The following is a 17,696-nucleotide window of genomic DNA, read 5'->3' as shown; positions in this document are numbered from 1 at the left end:
GGTACAGTTCAGTGGGTAACTCGCTCCTTGGAGAAGCCCAGAATAGGCCCATGATAACATTGGGGCAGAGAGAAGCAGTGGCTGATGGTGAGTCTGTGGCAGGGTTCGTGGCTGCCTGTGATGCTCTCGCATGATCTGGTGACCCTGTGCATGGGTGTGGAGGTATGGAGAGCTTGTGAATGGGCACCTGTACAAAAGGCCACAAAGTTTTGGGCAGTAATGTGAATGGTCAGGAGGTTGACTCTGGAGAAGAATGCCAACATCTTGCTCCAAATGCTTTTGTGTCTTAGTGGTCATCAGTCTGTTCTCTGGATCAGACACTTCACCACAAGGACCCAACATGGAACCAGGCTCCTGCACATTCCCACCACCAGGAAATCATTTGACCACTCCTACACCACTCCTACACTCAAGTGCCATGTTGGACCAGAGGCAGAGGAAGGGAGGGAAGCCTGAAAGAATGACCAGTTACTCCAGAGAGACTATGTTTAATTTTGTAAGAAGCTACATCTGTCTTTCCAAGTGGCTACACCATTTTGTATTTCCATCAGTATAAGAGTTCCTATTGCTGCACATCCCAGGAGAATCTAGTGTTGTCAGTGTTCTGGGTTTTGGCCATTCTGATAGGTATATAGTAGTACCTCACTATTGTTTTAGTTTGCATTTCCTGATGACATATGACGTGGAGCATCTTTTCATATGCTTATTTACCATCTGCATATCTTCTTTGGTGAGGTGTCTGTTAAAATCATTGGCCATTTTTTTAAAAAATGAGTCATTTTCTTATCGTTGAGTTTTAAGAGTTCTTTGTGTATTTCGGGTAACAGTCCTTTATCAGATGTGTCTTTGGCAAACATTTTCTCCCACTCTGTGGCTTATCTTCTCCTTCTCTTGACGTTGTCTTTTGAGGAGCAGAATTGTTTAATTTTAGTCAAGTCCAGCAAATCAGTTCTTTCTTTCAGGAATTGTGCCTGTGGTGTTGTATCTAAAGACTCATCTTCATACCCAAGGTCATCTAGGTTTTCTCCTATGTTATATTCTAGGAGTTTATAGTGTCAGGTTTTACATTTAGGTCCATGAACCACTTTGAGTTAATTTTTGTGAAGGGTTTAGAGTCTGTGTCTGGATTCATCTTTCTGCATGTGGATGTCCACGTGTTCCAGTGCCATTTGTTGAAAAGACTGTCTTTGCTCCATTATATTGCCTTTTCTCCTTTGTCAAAGATCAGTTGATTATATTTATGTGGGTCTTTTGGGGGCTGTCTGTGATGTCCCATTGATCTATATGTCTATTCTTTCACCAATACCACGTTGTTTTGATTACTGTAGCTTTATAGGTCTTGAAATCAAGTAGGGTAAGCCCTACAACTTTATTCTTCTCCTTCAATATTGTGTTGGCTATTCTGTTTTTTTGTTGTTGTAGTTACTTTGTGGGGTTTTTTTGCCTCTCTGAGTAACCTATAGAATCAAGATAACTTGCTGGGATTTTGATTGGAATTGAATTGAATCTCTTGATCAAATTGGGAAGAATTGACATCTTGACAATACTGTGTCTTCCTATCTATGAGTAGAAATATCTCTGCATTTATGTGGTTCTTTGGTATCATTCATCAGGGTTTTGTAATTTTTCTCATATAGATCTCATACATATTTTGTTTGGTTTATACCAAGCTATTTCATTTTGGGGGGGTGCTAATGTAATGTTTTGTATTTTTAGTTTCAAATTCCACTTCTTTATTGGTGGCAAAATGAAATACCATTAAATTTTGCATATTAACCTTGTATCCTGAACCTTGCTGTAATGGATTATTGGTTCCAGGATGTTTGGGTGGACTCTTCCATATTATCTATGTAGACAATCATATCATTTGTGATCAAGGTCAACCTTATTTTTCTTTTTCTTCTTACCAGGCTGTATGCTTTTTTTTTTTTTTTCCTTTTCTTGTCTTATTGCATTAGCAGGTACTTCCATAATGTTGAAAGGAGTGGTGAGAGAGGACATCCTTGTCTTGTTCCTGATCTTACTGGAAATGCCTCAAGTTTCTCACACTTAAGTATAATGCTAATTGTAAGGTTTTTTGTAAATACTCTTTATCAAGTTGAGGAAGCCCCCCTTCTATTTCTAGTTTACTGAGCGTGTTTATCATGAGTTGATGTTGGATTTTGTTAAATGTATTTTGTCCATCTATTGATATAATCATGATCTTTTTTTAGACTGTTTATGTGATGAATTACAGTAACTGATTTTTGAGTGTTGAAGCAGCCTTGCATAACTGAGATAAATTTTACTTAATTGTGTTGTTAATTTTTTTATACACTGTTGGATTTACTTTGGTACTATTTTGTTGAGAATTTTTGCGTCTATGCTCATGAGAGATATTGGTCTGTCATTTTCTTTTCTTGTAATGTGTTTGTCTGGTTTGGTATTAGTGTAATGATGGCCTCATAGAATTAGTTAGGAAGTATTTCCTCTGCTTCTATCATCTGAAAGAGATTATAGAGAATTGGTAAAATTTTTTCCTTAAATGTTTGGTAGAATTCATCTATGAACCCATCTGGGTCTGGCACTTTCCGTCTTGGAAGGTTATTAATTATTTATTCATTTTTAAGAAATTACAGGCCTATTCATATTTCTTCTTGTGTGAGTTTTGGCAGATGATGTCTTTGAAGAAATTGGTTCATTTCATCTGGGTTATCAAATTTGTGGGCATAGAATTGTTCATAGTATTTATTTATCATCTTTTTTTTTTCTTTTGCGGTACGCAGGCCTCTCACTGCTGTGGCCTCTCCCACCATGGAGCACAGGCTCTGGACGCGCAGGCCCAGCGACCATGGCCCATGGGCCCAGCCGCTTCTCAGCATGTGGGATCCTCCCGGACCGGGTCATGAACCCATGTCCCCTGCATTGGCAGGTGGACTCTCAACCACTGTGCCACCAGGGAAGCCTATTTATCATCTTTTTAATATCCATTCATCTGTAGCTATGTTTTCTCTTTTCTTTCTGATATTAGCAATTTTTGTCCTCTCTCTTTTTTTCTTTGTAAGCCTGGCTAGAACTTTATTGCTTTTATTTATCTTTTCAAAGAACTAGTTTTTGGTTTTATTGATTGGTTTCATAGAACTGGTTTCATGATTTTATCTATTAACTTCTTATTTTCATTGACTTCTGCTCTAATTCTTATTATTAATTTTCTTTGGCTTACTTTGGGTTTAATTTGCTCTCCTTTTTCTTTCCTAAGATGGAAATTTGGATTATTGATTTTGGATCTTTTTTCTCTCTAATATGAATTCAGTGTTATAAATTACCCTCTAAGCACGTTCCACAAATTTTGATAAGTTGTATTTTCATTTTTATTTAATTAAAAATACTTTTTCACTCTTCAGATTTTTTCTTCAACTCATATGTTACTTAGAAGTGTGTTTTTAAATATTCGTGTATTTGGGAATTTTCCAGTTATGTTTGTGTAATTTACTTCTAGTTCAATTCTGATATGGTCTTTCAAATTTTAAAGGCATGTTTTATGGCCCAATGTGGTCTATCTGGTGAATGTTCCATGTGAACTTGAGAAGAATGTGCTGTTATTGGATGAAGTAGTCTGTAGATGCCAATTATATCCAGTTGATTGATGGTGTTGTTGAGTTCAGCTATGTCCTTACAGATTTTCTGCCTGCTAAATTTGTACATTTGTGATAGAAGGATGCTGAAGTTTCCAACTATGGTAGTGGATTCATCTTTTTCTCCTTGCAATTCTGTTAGTTTTTGTCTCATGTAGTTTGATGCTCTGTTTTAGGTACACACATGTTAAGGATTTTTATGTCTTCTTGAAGAATTGGCCTCTTTATCATTATGTAATGCTCTTCTTTATCCCTGATAAGCTTTTTGCTTTGAAGTCTCTTCTGTCTTAAATTAATATAGCCACTCCTACTTTCTTTTGATTAGTGTTAACATGGTATATTTTTCTCCCTGTATTTACAGGCATACCTCAGAGATATTTCAGGCTTGGTTTCAGACCACTGAAGTAAAGCAAATATCACAATAAAACAAGTCACACAAATGTTTTGGTTTCCCAGTGCATATAAAAGTTGTGTTTATACTATACTGTAGTCTATTAAATGTACCATAGCATTATGTCTAAAAAACAATGTACATACCTTAATTAAAAATACCTTATCACCAAAAAATACTAGCCATCTTCTGAGCCTTCAGCAAGTCATAATTTTTTGCTGGTGGACAGTTTTGTCTCAATGTTGTTGGCTGCTTGCTGATCAGGGTGGTGGTTGCTAAAGGCTGGGATGGCTGTGGCAATTTCTTAAAATAAGAGAAGAATAAAGTTTGCCCTATCAATTGGCTCTTCCTTTCACAGACGATTTCTCTGTAGCTTGCAATATTGTTCAGTAGCATTTTACCCACAGTAGATCTTCTTGCAAAATTGAAGTCAGTCCTCTCATACACTGCTGCTGCTTTATCAACCAAGTTTATGTAATATTCTGAATCCTTTGTTGTCACTTCAACAATTTTTATAGCATCTTCACCAGTAGATTTTGTCTCAAGGAACCACTTTCTTTGTTCATCCATAAGAAGTAACTCCACATGTGTTAACATTTTATCATGAGATTGCAGCAATTCAGTCACATCTTCAGGTTCCACTTCTAATTCTATTTCTGTTGCTATTTCCAGCACATCTGTACTTACTTCCTCCACTGAAGTCTTGACCCCTTCAAAGTCATCCATAGGAGTTGGAATCAACTTCTTCCAAACTCCTATTAATGCTGATATTTTGACCTCTTCCCATGAATCACAAATTTTCTTAACGGCATATAGAATGGTGAATCTTTTCCAGAATGTTTTCAATGTACTTTTACTCACATCCATCAGAGGAATCACTATGTATGGAAGCTATGGCCTTATGAAATGCACTTCTTAAATAATAAGACTTGAAGATGGAAATTATTCCTTGATCCATGGACTGCAGATGGATGTTGTGTTAGCAGGCATGAAAAAACATTAATCTCATTGTACATCTCTATCAGAGCTCTTGGGTGACCAGGTGCATTGTCAGTGAGCAGTAATATTTTGAAAGAAAACATTTTTTTAAATTTTCTGAGCAGTAGGTCTCAACAGTGGGCTTAAAATATTTAGTAAACAATGCTGTCGGGCTTTGTTGCTCCATTCATAGAGTGTAGGCAGAGTAGATTTAGCATAATTCTTAAGAGTCCTAGGATTTTCAGAATTGTAAGTGAGTACTGGCTTCAACTTAAAGTCACCAGCTGCATTAGCCCCTAACAAGAGGGTCTGCCTGACCTTTGAGGCTTTGAAGACAGGCACTGACCTCCTCTCTAGCTATGAAAGTCTTAGATGTCATCTTCTAATAGAGGGATGTTTTGTCTGCATTGAAAATCTGTTGTTTAGTACAGCCACCTTCATGAGTTATCTCAGCTAGATCTTCTGGAGAACTTGCTGCAGCTCCTACACCAGCACTTGCAGCTTCACCTTGTGCTACTGTGTTATAGAGACGGCTTCTTTCCTTCAACCTCATGAACCAGACTCTGCCAGCTTCAAACTTTCCTTCTGCAGCTTCTTCACTGCCCTCAGCCTTCACAGAATTAAAGAGTTAGGGCTTTGCTCTGATTAGTCTTTGGCTTAAGGGAATGTTGTGGCTGGTTTGACCTCTCCAGACCACTCAGACTTTCCATATCAGCAGTAAGGCTGTATTGCTTTCCTACCATTCATGTGTTCACTGAAGTATCAATTTTAATTTCCTTCCAGAACTTTCCTTTGCCTTCAGAGCTTGGCTAACTGTTTGGCACAAGAGGCCCAGCTTTCAGCTTATCTCGGCTTTCAACAGGCCTTCCTCACTCAGCTTAATCATTTCTAGCTTTTGATTTAAAGTGAGAGATGTGCAACACTTCCTTTCACTTGACCACTTAGAAGCCATTGTAGGGTTATTAATTAGCCTAATTTCAGTATTCTTGTGTCTCGGAATAGGGAGGCCTGAGGAGAGGGAGAGAGCACGGGGAGCAGTGAAGACACACACCACCTTTATCAACTATGTTTGCCATCTTATACAAGCACGATTCTTGGTGCCCCAAAACAATTACAACAATAACATCCAATATCACTGATCATGGATCACCATAATGCTTATAATCATAGTGAAAAGTTTGAAATATTGAAAGAATAACCAAAATGTGACAGAGGCATGAATGAACAAATGCTGTTGAAAAAATGATCCCCATAGACTTACTCTATGCAGGCTTGTAACAAAGCCTTCTATTTGTGAAAAATACAATATCTGTGAAGCACAATAAAACAAGCACAATAAAACAAGGTATGCCTTTGTGTCTTTATAATCAAAGTGGGTTTCATGTAGACAAAACATACTTGAGTCTTGTTTTTTTATCCACTCTGATAATCTCTGTCATTTAATTGGGTGCCTTTAGTCATTGATGCACAAAGTGATTATTGATATAATTGGATTATTAATTAATATATTCTTTACTGTTTTGTTGTTCTTGTTTTTGTTCCTATTTTTGTCTTCCATACTTTTTCTACTTTTTGTGGTTTTGAGTACTTTATATGATTCCATTTTTTCTCCTTTCTTAACATGTCAGTTATACTTCTTTATTATTTTTTTTTAGTGAGTGTGACTAAAAAAATGACTAAAAATAGTGACTTTAATTTTTTTAGTGATTTTAGAGTTTGCAGTGTATATTTACAACTAATCTAAGTCCACTTTCTAATTTGAAATATATTATACCAGTTCATAAGTAATACAAGTACCTTAAAACAAAAAAAAGATCTTAATTGCTCCCTCTCATATTTTGTATCAATGTCATCATTCATTTTACTTATATATAAGTATATATGTTACATTTTACTTACTTATACTTTATATATGAGCATATGTGAGCATATGTATATACTTATAAGTGTATATATATATGTATAAATATATATACATAAGATATATACATAAGCATAAACAATCAGGTACATTGTTACTATTATTTTAAACAAACAGTTATCTGTTAGATCAACTAAGAGTAAAAAATAAAAGTTTTTATTTTATCTTCACTTATTCCTTCTTCAGTGCTCCCTTTCTTTATGTAGATATGAGTTTCTCACCTATGCCACACTCTCTTTTTCTAAAAACTTCCCTCAACATTTCTTGCAAGGCAGGTCTACTGGCAACAAGTTTCCTCAATTTTTGTTTGTCTGAGAAAGTCTTTATTTTCTCTTCACTTTTGAAGGATACTTTTGCAGGTACAGATTTCTGGGTTGTTGTTTTTCTCTGATCATTTAAAACATTTCACTGCCCTCTCTTCTTGTTTATAAGCAGAGAAGAATTTGGATGAAATTCTTATCATTGTTCTTCTATAAGCAATAAACATTTTTCTTCTGGTAGCTTTCAGCATTTTTTTTTTTAAACTTCAATTTTCTGTAGTTTGGAGGTGACATGCAGAGGTGTACATTTTTTTTATGATTTATCATTAGTGTTCTCTAAGCTGCCTGTATATGTGGTTTGGTGAATGACATTAATTTGAGGACATTCTCAGTCATTATTGTTTCTTATTTTATTTTTGGGGGGGTGGTTCTTTCTTTTTTCTTTTTCTGGTATTTCCATTACAGGCATGTTATATCTTTTGTAGATGTCTTGCTGTTCTTGGATATTCTGCTCTATTTTATTTCTTCTCTTTGTTTTTTCAGTTTTTGTTTTCATATTTTTTTGGCTGTGCTGGAAGCTTGCAGGATCTCAGTTCTATGACCAGGGATTAAACCCAGGCCACAGCAGTGAAAGTCCAGAATCCTAACCACCAGGTTATCAGAGAACTCCCTGTTTTCCAGTTTTTGATGTTTCTATTGATTTATCTTCAAGTACAGAGAGCATTTCTTCCACCATGTCCAGTCTACTAAGAAGTCCCTCAAAGGCGTTCCTCATTTCTGTTACGGAGTTTTTGATCTCTAGTATTTCTTGTTGATTCTTTCTTTGTACTTCCATCTTTCTGCTTCTGTTGCCCATCTATTCTTTCCTGCTGTCTACTTTATCCAGTGGAGCCCTCAACATATTAGTTGTAGTTGTTTTAAATCCACAGGCTGATCATTCCAACATCCTTGTCATGTTGAGCATCCCTGGTTCTGATGCTTGCTCCATCTCTTCAAATTGTGTTTTTTTGCCCTTTAGTGTGTCTTGTAATATTTTTTCTTGATAGACTTCATGTACTGGATGAAAGGAACTGCTGTGTTTCTAATGTGGTGGAAAGAGTGGGTGGAGGGGAAAGTTCTCTGGTCCTCTGATTAGGTCCTAATGCTGTAGTGAGCTTGCACCTCTGGTCTGTGAGTTCCACACACATTGCTCAGTGTTTCTTCCTCCTTAGATCAGACAGGATGGCTGGAGTGGGTTGTATTTGGATTTTTCCCTTCTCTCACTTGGAAAGTTAAAGGTGGCTGGAGGGGAGCATTTCTCTTCACGGACATCATGAGACTCTGGTCCTCCTCCAGCAGGTGAGGCTCAGGTTGACTGGTTTCTCTTAGTCAGGTCTTGCTAAGGAAAATGGAGGGCTCTGGCTCCTTTTCCACTTCCCCTGCTGGAAGCATGAGGGCACTTTCCTCCAACACTTGCTCTGGGGGCTCCTGGTAATTCCCACAATATTGTGAAGATCCCCCTGTGATTGGGTCCCTTTGGACATTTTAGCTCTCAGAATTGTCCGTACCAAACCCCCAGCAATTCCTCAATTACAGTCCAGGTTTTCCTGCCTTATCATTTGTTCCTGGGATGGCCTTGTGAGTCTCCTCCAGTAAAGCCATGACTCTGTTTCATGTGTCTGTCTTGCCAACCTTTCAGGTAGCATTTTCTCCTGTGTCCTCATCTCTCATAACGTGGATCTATAAAGATCCAAGAAGGATTTGTGATTGTTCAGTCTGTTCAGCGTTTTAATTGTTGTTAGGTTGGATTGGCAACCTCCAAGCTCCTTACCAAGAGGTTCTTAAACCAACAAAAATAATTTGCCTAACAACACATATAAATGTGGGACTGATAATATATTAATGAAATAAGAGGAGAAAATAATGTTGAAACTGTAATTATTTTCTCATACAGAGATTATATCTCAAACTATGTCTACTTGACAGTAAGTAAAGTGGAGATTCAGTAAATATCTTGTTATTCAGTCAAGAAGAGTCAACTCGATTTTATCAAGCCAAGCAATTTAACTCTAAGAACATAATGACCTGAATCAGTTATCTACCAGGAATAAATTAACCAGCTAATCATTAATTTTTTACTTAATTTCCTCTTGTTGCAGCCTTAGATTAGATAATACAAACCTGTTACTTCCTGAAACTCACAAAACATTTATGTTTATTCCAAAGGTTCATTTGTCACAAGAAAATTATTAGATTAGATTTTAACATTGAGCCACAATTGAGTAATGGATATTAGAGCAGTCTTTCCACCATGACCAGCCATAAAACTTGACAAAATACAGGAGGCAGTGGTTTTCAGTCCATGTACAAGAAGCCAGGCAAGAGGAGCAGGTAAGTCCCATGATCCAGGTCTCACCTGGGGACAATCCACTTCCCACCTCAAAAATGTAACAAGTTTGATGCATGTAGTGGAAACCATTAGGCATAAAGTGAGAAGTCGGGAGTGTGAAGATGTACAATATTGAATCTAAATAGCCTTTGAGTAAACACTAAAAAACAATAATAAAGAGTTGTAAGTAAGAAGGTAATAGATGAAATAAAAAGAAGACTAAAACTTTTAACCCAAACAAAATAACAATAGAATAACAAAAGAACAAAAAGCAGGGTGGATACATGAGAACTGAAATGATAGTAAAATGGTAGACTTTACCCAAATGTAATATAAGTACATTAAATCTAAGTGAACTAAACATGTACATTATAAGGCAGAGATTTTAGGCTGGCCAGACCCAACTAAATTTTATCTGCAAGAAGTGTGTTTTACATATAGAGATAAATACTGAAAGTAAAAGGATAGCTTTTACTGAAAGTAAAAACAAACATAAGAAAGCTCATGTGCTTGTACCAACATCAGACAGAATGATAAACTGGACTCCATCAGCTTAAAAATGTTATTTGTGCTCCTCAAAACACAATGCCAAGAGCATGAAGAAGCAAGCCAAAGCCTGGGAGAAAAGAGTTACAACACATACATATGACAAAAGACTTGTACCCAGAATTTTTATACATGGATAAAATCTGGGTACATATATGAATACGTATATGCATATATGCATATATTTCACAAGTATATGTGTACCTATATATATGTATACATACACACATATGTATGTATATATTTGTGGAATATATAGGTATAGACATACATACTGACATATATGTATACAAACAAAAACAATGATGAAAAATAATTTCTCAAAGACAAATACCATATTATCTTATATGTGGAATCTAAAGAAACAAACAAACAAAAAAACAAACTTGTAGATACAGAGAATAGATTGGTGACTGCCAGAGGCAGGAGGGGGGTGGGCAAAAATGGGTAAGGGAGTCAAAAGGTACAAAATTCTAGTTATAAAACAAATGAGTCCTGGGGACTATAGTTAATAATACTGTATTGTGTAAAAAAACTTCTTTTAACAGTACAAACATTCTAATTAAAGAATGGGCAAACTATTTGCATAGATATTTCTCAAAAGAATATAATAAATGCTGATCAGCGTATAAAAGATGTTCCCCATCACAAATTGTCAGGTATAAGCATATTAAATTTGTAATGATCCCACATCTCACTAAAATTTAAAAGATTAAATGTGTGAAATGTTGAAGCGGGCAGAGCAAATGGAACTCTTATACTCTACTTGTGGGCATGTAAAATAGTACATTCATTTTGTAAAGCAAAGTTTTTTAAAGTTAACTTTATAAAGTTAAACATACGTTCAGTACATGACCCACTCCTAACTATTTACTTCAGAGAAATGAAAAGTTTTGTCCATAAATCTAGCGTGTACAAGAATGTTCACAGCAGCTTTATTCAGAATAGCCCCAGACTAGAAACAGCTCACTTGTCTATCAGTAGATGGATGGATAAACACATGGCAGTATTCATACAATGGAAGAATATTCAGCTATAAAACGAATGAGTTACTGATCACACACAGGTGTACACCTCACGGCCATGATGTTGAGCAAACCAGCCCAGACACAAGGGAGTAAATACTGTATAACTCCATTCATGAGAAATTTTATGGCAGGAAAAATGATTCTGAATGGAGAGAAATCAGACCAACATTGGCCTGAGGAGGGGTCTATTGGTGGGAGGAGACACAAGACAACTTCCTGGGGATATTAAAATGTTCTACATTTTGATGGCAGTAATTTCTCAGGAGTCTATCAAAACCCATCAAATCATATACTTCAAATGTGTGAATTTTATTATAGGTAAATCACACTTCAAGAAAGTTGATTTAAAAATCATTAGGCCAAGTGAGAGTTCCCCAAATCACCTAGCTTCTCTCTGCCATGATTTCTGCAAATGTGGGCGCTGTCCTGCGTAAAACACAACCAGGTAGAGCAACAAAATTGAGGGCAGGTGATCACCTGCCTTGACTGTGTTTGGTCAGATCTGAAGACCTGTGGTAGTATGTCTCAGAAAGGTGGCAACCAAGGGCTAATCAGATTCTAACAGATTCAAAACTTCCACCAGGCTCTCCCCACTGCCAAGCTGGGAAGTACATTGAGAGTAGACCTATTGTTTGGAAGATCCAAAAAGTAAAATTCTTCCATCCAAGACCGACTTATCTACAGGATGTGACTGTACTAATATATTCTAACATTCTGTGAATCTTCGCTGATTGTCACACATGACCGGGCACCATGGACGCCCTATTTGGAAATTTCTAAATTTTCATTAGGGATGTCATTTTCTTGTAGTTACCTGAAACATTAGTCATTAAGGCTCAATTACGTTTTGCCCAATTATGCTTTTGATTTACTGCTTAAAGCAGCCTGCATTATCTAGAATATATTTGCTAACCTCACTGACAATTTACGTGGTCTATAGTCTACTGGCTTCATAAATTCAGAGGTGTTACTAATTTTGCTTCTTTATTTTTTTCCAAAGCCCACAGAGCCTAATGTTTCTACCTGGCTTAGATTATTGTTTTGTCATTAAAATTTGATCTGGCTCCTTCCCAGCTCCTCCATCAGTATGTTATAATCTCACAATTAAAATGTCTAATTTATTTCCTCATGTTCCAGATGTTATTGAAATTGGCTAGCGCTCTCTAGAAAGGATGCCAAAGTCTTACAGGCACTAAGGTAACAAAACGTTTTGTCTCCTTTTATTTTTCTGTTTTCATCATACTAACAAAATAAAATATTTAACCTAGAGTCAGATGGAAATCCATTTACCTTTATTTATTTTAGAGAGAAACTACATTGAGACTTTAAATAAAATTGCTTTTATGATTTTCCATTGAGGAAGGAAGTGTTGCTATAAAATGCAATGTTAAGATGTTAATTTTAATAAAGCAGTAACTTTAAAAGATAGTTCATGGCTATCAATAATGCTTGAAAGGAAGGGAGCAGTTTATCTTCATTGTATCTTTCGGCTGATATGTCTATCAATTATTAACCTGTTTAGCAGAATAACAGTTTTGAAATTTAAAAAATGGAACCTAAAATTGAATTGTGTTGCTTTGCCACTTAAGGGTGACTTAGTGAAGTTTTATTCATTCCTGATGTAAACTTTTAAAATTAATTGAAGTAATGGTTAAATTCCTCCCAAGAAAAGCTGGGTCTAAACACGCGGGGCAGAGCAGAGCCACTGGTGGATGTGGAGGCTCTGTGTCTTGCGTGGCTGGTGAGGATGGCAGCTGGTGAGGCTCCCAGAATCAGTCCTCAAGCTTCCTACATATCACGGCTCACAGATACCATCCTGCGGGTCAGGAGGGGAGGTGGTGTCATAGAAAACTAGAAACAAGCATTTCTACATTCATTTATTCTGCAAACGTTTACAGAGATCCTGCCAGGCTCTGGGCTACATCCAGCGCTGAGAGCAAAGCAACTGGCCCTGCCTTCGGGGAGACTCCAGTCTAGAGGATACATAACTGGGCAGTGCTGGAGGAGACAGTGGGGACGAGAGAAGGCCATCTCATCAACCGCTAAGTTTGGGTTGACTTGTTACACAGCAGTCATGGGCATCTGTTCTGGCTGCCATGTAACAAGTCAACCCAAAATTAGTGTCTTCAGACTTCAGTGCCATTGAAGCACTCGGGTTCTGTGGGCTTCTCGGGCTCAGCCAGGCGGTCAGGGCTTGCTGAGGTCAAAAGTTGCTGGGGCTGGAGCCTCCTGAAGACTCCTGGCTAGGTGTCCAAGACGGCGGCCTCACATGTCTGGCGTTGATTCTGGCCGTGGATTGGGTGCTCAACTGTCAATGAGAGCCTGCAGGATGACCACTCCCTATGCTGGGCCTTCTCATACCATAGACGTTGCCAGAGGGAACATCCCAAGAGTAAACATTCCAAGAGGAAGCTGCCAGGCTAGCAAAGGCGATATCCAGGCTGTTACAGTGTTACCTAGGCTGAGCTGGGTTGGTCAAGCGGTCATGGGACCCTCCCCATGCAATGGGGTTAAAAAAACAAAAAAAACCCTCATCTCATGTTGGGAGAGGGGTAAGGTCCCATTGCAGAAGGAGGTAGTGGGGCCGTCCACTCTGGAAAATAAAATTATCACTGGATCTAAGAAAGCTCCTGTGAATGAGTGAGGTTTATTCTGAGACCATCAAGTTAATGAGGTAAATTAAACACTATCATGTTAGCCTGCAAAAGATGCACACACCTTCACATATACTAGCTCATCTATAGTCCTTATAATCTCCCTGAGAGATGGCTAATGCTATTATTTTCATGTTACAGAAAAGGAAACTGACACAAGACATGAAGCAACTGCTAAGTTCACGTGAGTATTAAGAGTCCAGAACTTCCTACGTGGTGATGGGTTACACTGCTAGATTTATCTTTACTGTGTGGCCAAGTGGGCACCGCTGAGCAGGGGTGAACCAGAGGAGCAGGAGGATGAGGGCTCCAGGACTGTAAACAGTCAACGAGGATCTCAGCACAGAACTGGTTAGGTGAGGAGGAAGCAGGGAAAGAAGCCTTGAGTAACTGAAGGATGGTGGGGAGCACAGGGGAATCATAGGGGCGGGCATGTCCTGGGAGGCTCTGGAAGCATCTCTGGGAGTTTAGATGTTCTTCTTGATGAGAAGGAAACTGAAATATTTTATGCAGGGGAGTTCTGTGACCAGACGCGCGGTTTCCAAAGATCAGTCTGGCTGCCGTTTGGAGGATGGATTGAAGGGGGAATGGGTATCAAGAAAGAGGAAGACAAAGGGTGAGACTAGGGTGGCATCAGTAGAGATAAGGGCAAGTGGATGTGTTTAGTGTCTGTATCTGCAGGACATGTAGATGGATGCTGGAGGGGGATGTCCTGTGTTCTGTGGTCTCAGGCTTCTATAATGAAACTCGGGTTGATGGTTGTTTCTAAGATGGGGAACACTGTATAAGAGGCAGATTTGGAGAGAAAACCAAGAGGTTTTGGGTCTACTTTCTCACTTTACTCCACAGAAAGTCTGTGCTAAAGGCAGGAGGACATTATTAGCTTTTCCATGGTACATTAGACTACATGCTTTGAGCTCCCGTGCTCAGGCACACCTCGTTTTCTAGGGGCTGATGTCTCCAGTCTTGGACAACACGGCCAAAACTCAATCACACTTTGGCTTGGGCAGGAGTCAGGTTTGCAGGTAACATGGGGCTGAAGACGCGGTCATCACACAATTCTTGACACTGGCCCTGAAGACCTGGAGCACCCTTTTGTAGGTGTCACATGATCTGGCCAGCTGGAAGCTGGGTCTCAGCAGAGAAGGTCGGGTGAGGTGGAGGAAGGGAGGGAAACTTGTGTGGTTAGAATGCTGTGAGAGAGTGCGGGGTCGGGGGGTACGGGAAAGGAGCAGGGGTAGGGTTCATTACTGTCCTTCCTATGTTGAGATTCTCTTCAACGGTGTGTCTTTCTGACGATTAAAAAAAAAGGCTAAAGAAAACACTGACCCTGTCATTAAGTTGTGGTTGAAGCCACCTCCGCGTAAATACAAGTGGTGCTCTTCAGCTGTCCCGAGAGAGGTGCCGGGGCTGTCAGCGAGGTGGGCTGCAGAGGGATTTTGCTGGGTTGCTAGTTAAAGAAGAGATGTCTCATCCTTATGAATCCACCAGTTTCCTGGAGGTAACAACTCTGTAACTGTGGGCAGAACAATACTTTGTGTTCCAAGATCTTGGAAAAAAAAATCTAGCATCCTTTAAATTGGGTTTGTAGATTGTCATTTCCTCTTTGAGGCTGACATTCTAGACGGCTTCAAAGTAGCTCTTTCAGTTTTGAAACAGGCCAGATAGGTGCATTTCGTTGACTTTCTTTCAGATCTTGATGCTGGGAGAATAATTTCGTATTGGTGTTTATTTTGCTCTAAATTAGCTATTTGCTTATTGACCCAAAATAGTTATCATCTCAGCTGGAGATATATTGGAACTCTGGTTGCCAAACAAATATTCAGCAAAAGATGAATAAAAGCATATGGGGAGGAAAACCCTACCAAGTCTGGCCTGCCGGTGCTCTCAAGGCGTTCTGGCCAACAGCCATGTGCCCCGCTGAACACAGGCATCAGGATGACAGTGATCGATTCGACAGCCGGGAGGTGTTAATGATGCTCAGCGCTGATGGCTGAGCCACTTCACGGTCATTTGCATTTCCATTTATCATCTCTGCATTTATCATTGTGAAGAGGACGCCAGAGCTAATTAAAGTCTGGGCTAACAGGGTGACCTGGGAATCTGGTGGCCACCAACACCCAGGAAGGCCTGGGAAAGTTTCTGGCAGGAAGGACACCAACCTTACACCAAATCCAATTAACTTAATTTTTCAGGAAGACATCCGAGGCTCTTCCACTGGAGTAAACTGGAGGATTTAAAGCACATCTCAGAGTTTACGCTTAAAACGAGGGCTGGGTGACACACAGGACAGCTGTGCTCCTGTGGCTCACCTGCACCCAACACCACTTTTGAAAATCCTTACATTTGAAAAAACTCCGAAGCATAGAAACCTCATGGTTTTGGTTTGTGCGGCATCGCACACCTCTCTATTGCAGTTACAGAATTTTTTCTTTAATTTGCTACAAATTTAATTCAAAAGATAAATTCTGGACCATTTATTCCCTGTTTCCAAGCAAAATCACTGGTGTCCATATTCAGAATAAAATGGGACTCTTCTAAGTCAGTTGTGGTGTAAATACTGCACAAGTTGTGACTTCCGAAGTCTATTTTCACCGTGTGTGTAAAGTTTCCTCCATACATTTTCATTAGTATGTCTATTCCCCCTTAGTATCCATGACAACAAATGGCATCATTAAAAGATGGGATTTAATTTTTCCTTGATGAGTTTTAATTAGAGACTGACATTCTGATTCCTCTCCCCACTGCATACCAGATCTGCAATAGGTCATTCTGCAGGGTTCATCTCAAGTCTTCATCCCGAGATTGATCTGGGAAATTTGAAGATGGCCTTGGAGAAAGCTCTCTGTGGAGGAAATAGAGGGGCTTGATGGGAGAAGGCTGCTCTTGACCTTTGGTAGAACTGGGGGGACTCTCTGAGGGTCCCCCTCACCTTCTGAGTGGAAAAGGGTGGCCCCACACTGCCCTGACTTGATAATGTGTGTAACACAAAGAGGGAGATCATTAGTGCCACATTTAATGATATTGATCCCAAAGGATGATTTTGTCCCAATTTAAGGCAAAGTTTAAAAGAGGCTTTTCTCCCTGTGGAATGAGGAAGGGGTGTATTTCTTGGAGGAAAGTGGGAAATGACATTTGTGCCCATCCTGTACCAGTCATGGCACTAGACCCTTGATGGGGAGCACATAGTTCTCTCTACACCATACACTTGGGAGTGACACCTCGTTGGTCATGGGGATGAGGAAACCATGGGTCAGAGAAGGACCGTCAGCTCTCCAGGCAGCTTAGTGGTGTTCAAGACCAGGTCTTCTGTCCCGGACACCAGGGCTATGCCTTCATCCCCACTGTGCCCCTCAAGCCGAGGGCTTCCATCCCAGGCTATCTCACCAATGTCCCCATGGGGTGGATGGGTACAGGGGGAAGGTCCCATTCCTGCTTGTAGTCAGAGAAGTGGTCATGTGGTGGCCAGGGCACATGGACCATGGGTCCACGTCACCACAGTGAGGTTGAGCACAGAATCCTCCAATTCAGTTCTGATGGAGCTGGGGGCTGCACAGGAGAGCTGCACCAAGCAGGGAGCTGTAGGTACTAGCATCCGTTATTTTTCCATTCTCAGTGGTGTGAAGCCATCCAAAGGACTGGATCCAAGAAAGGGAAAGAGTGAGAAATAATGAAGGCATAAATAATAATTTTCAGAAATGACAGTCTGCTTCTTCCTCACATATTTTAAGCTGGCAGTGTAATCAAGGGGCTAGACATGGTCTGCTTTGCTTGGTTCTTCCCCCTCTGAACACTGGACACCCGTAATTCATAGCAAATAGAGCCCAGAGCTTTCCCAGCTCCTTCACTCTGGGGCTGGGTCTTTCCCTCTGATGTGAGTCCCAGGACCCAAGGGGCCACAGAGCTTCAATCATGGCTGGTTGTGTCTCCAAGCCC

The sequence above is a fragment of the Monodon monoceros genome, unplaced genomic scaffold, assembly GCF_005190385.1.
Source record: "Monodon monoceros isolate NGI ecotype Baffin Bay Population unplaced genomic scaffold, NGI_Narwhal_1 Super_Scaffold_12, whole genome shotgun sequence".
NCBI lineage: Eukaryota > Metazoa > Chordata > Mammalia > Artiodactyla > Monodontidae > Monodon > Monodon monoceros.
Note: the sequence above shows the minus strand (reverse complement) of the source record.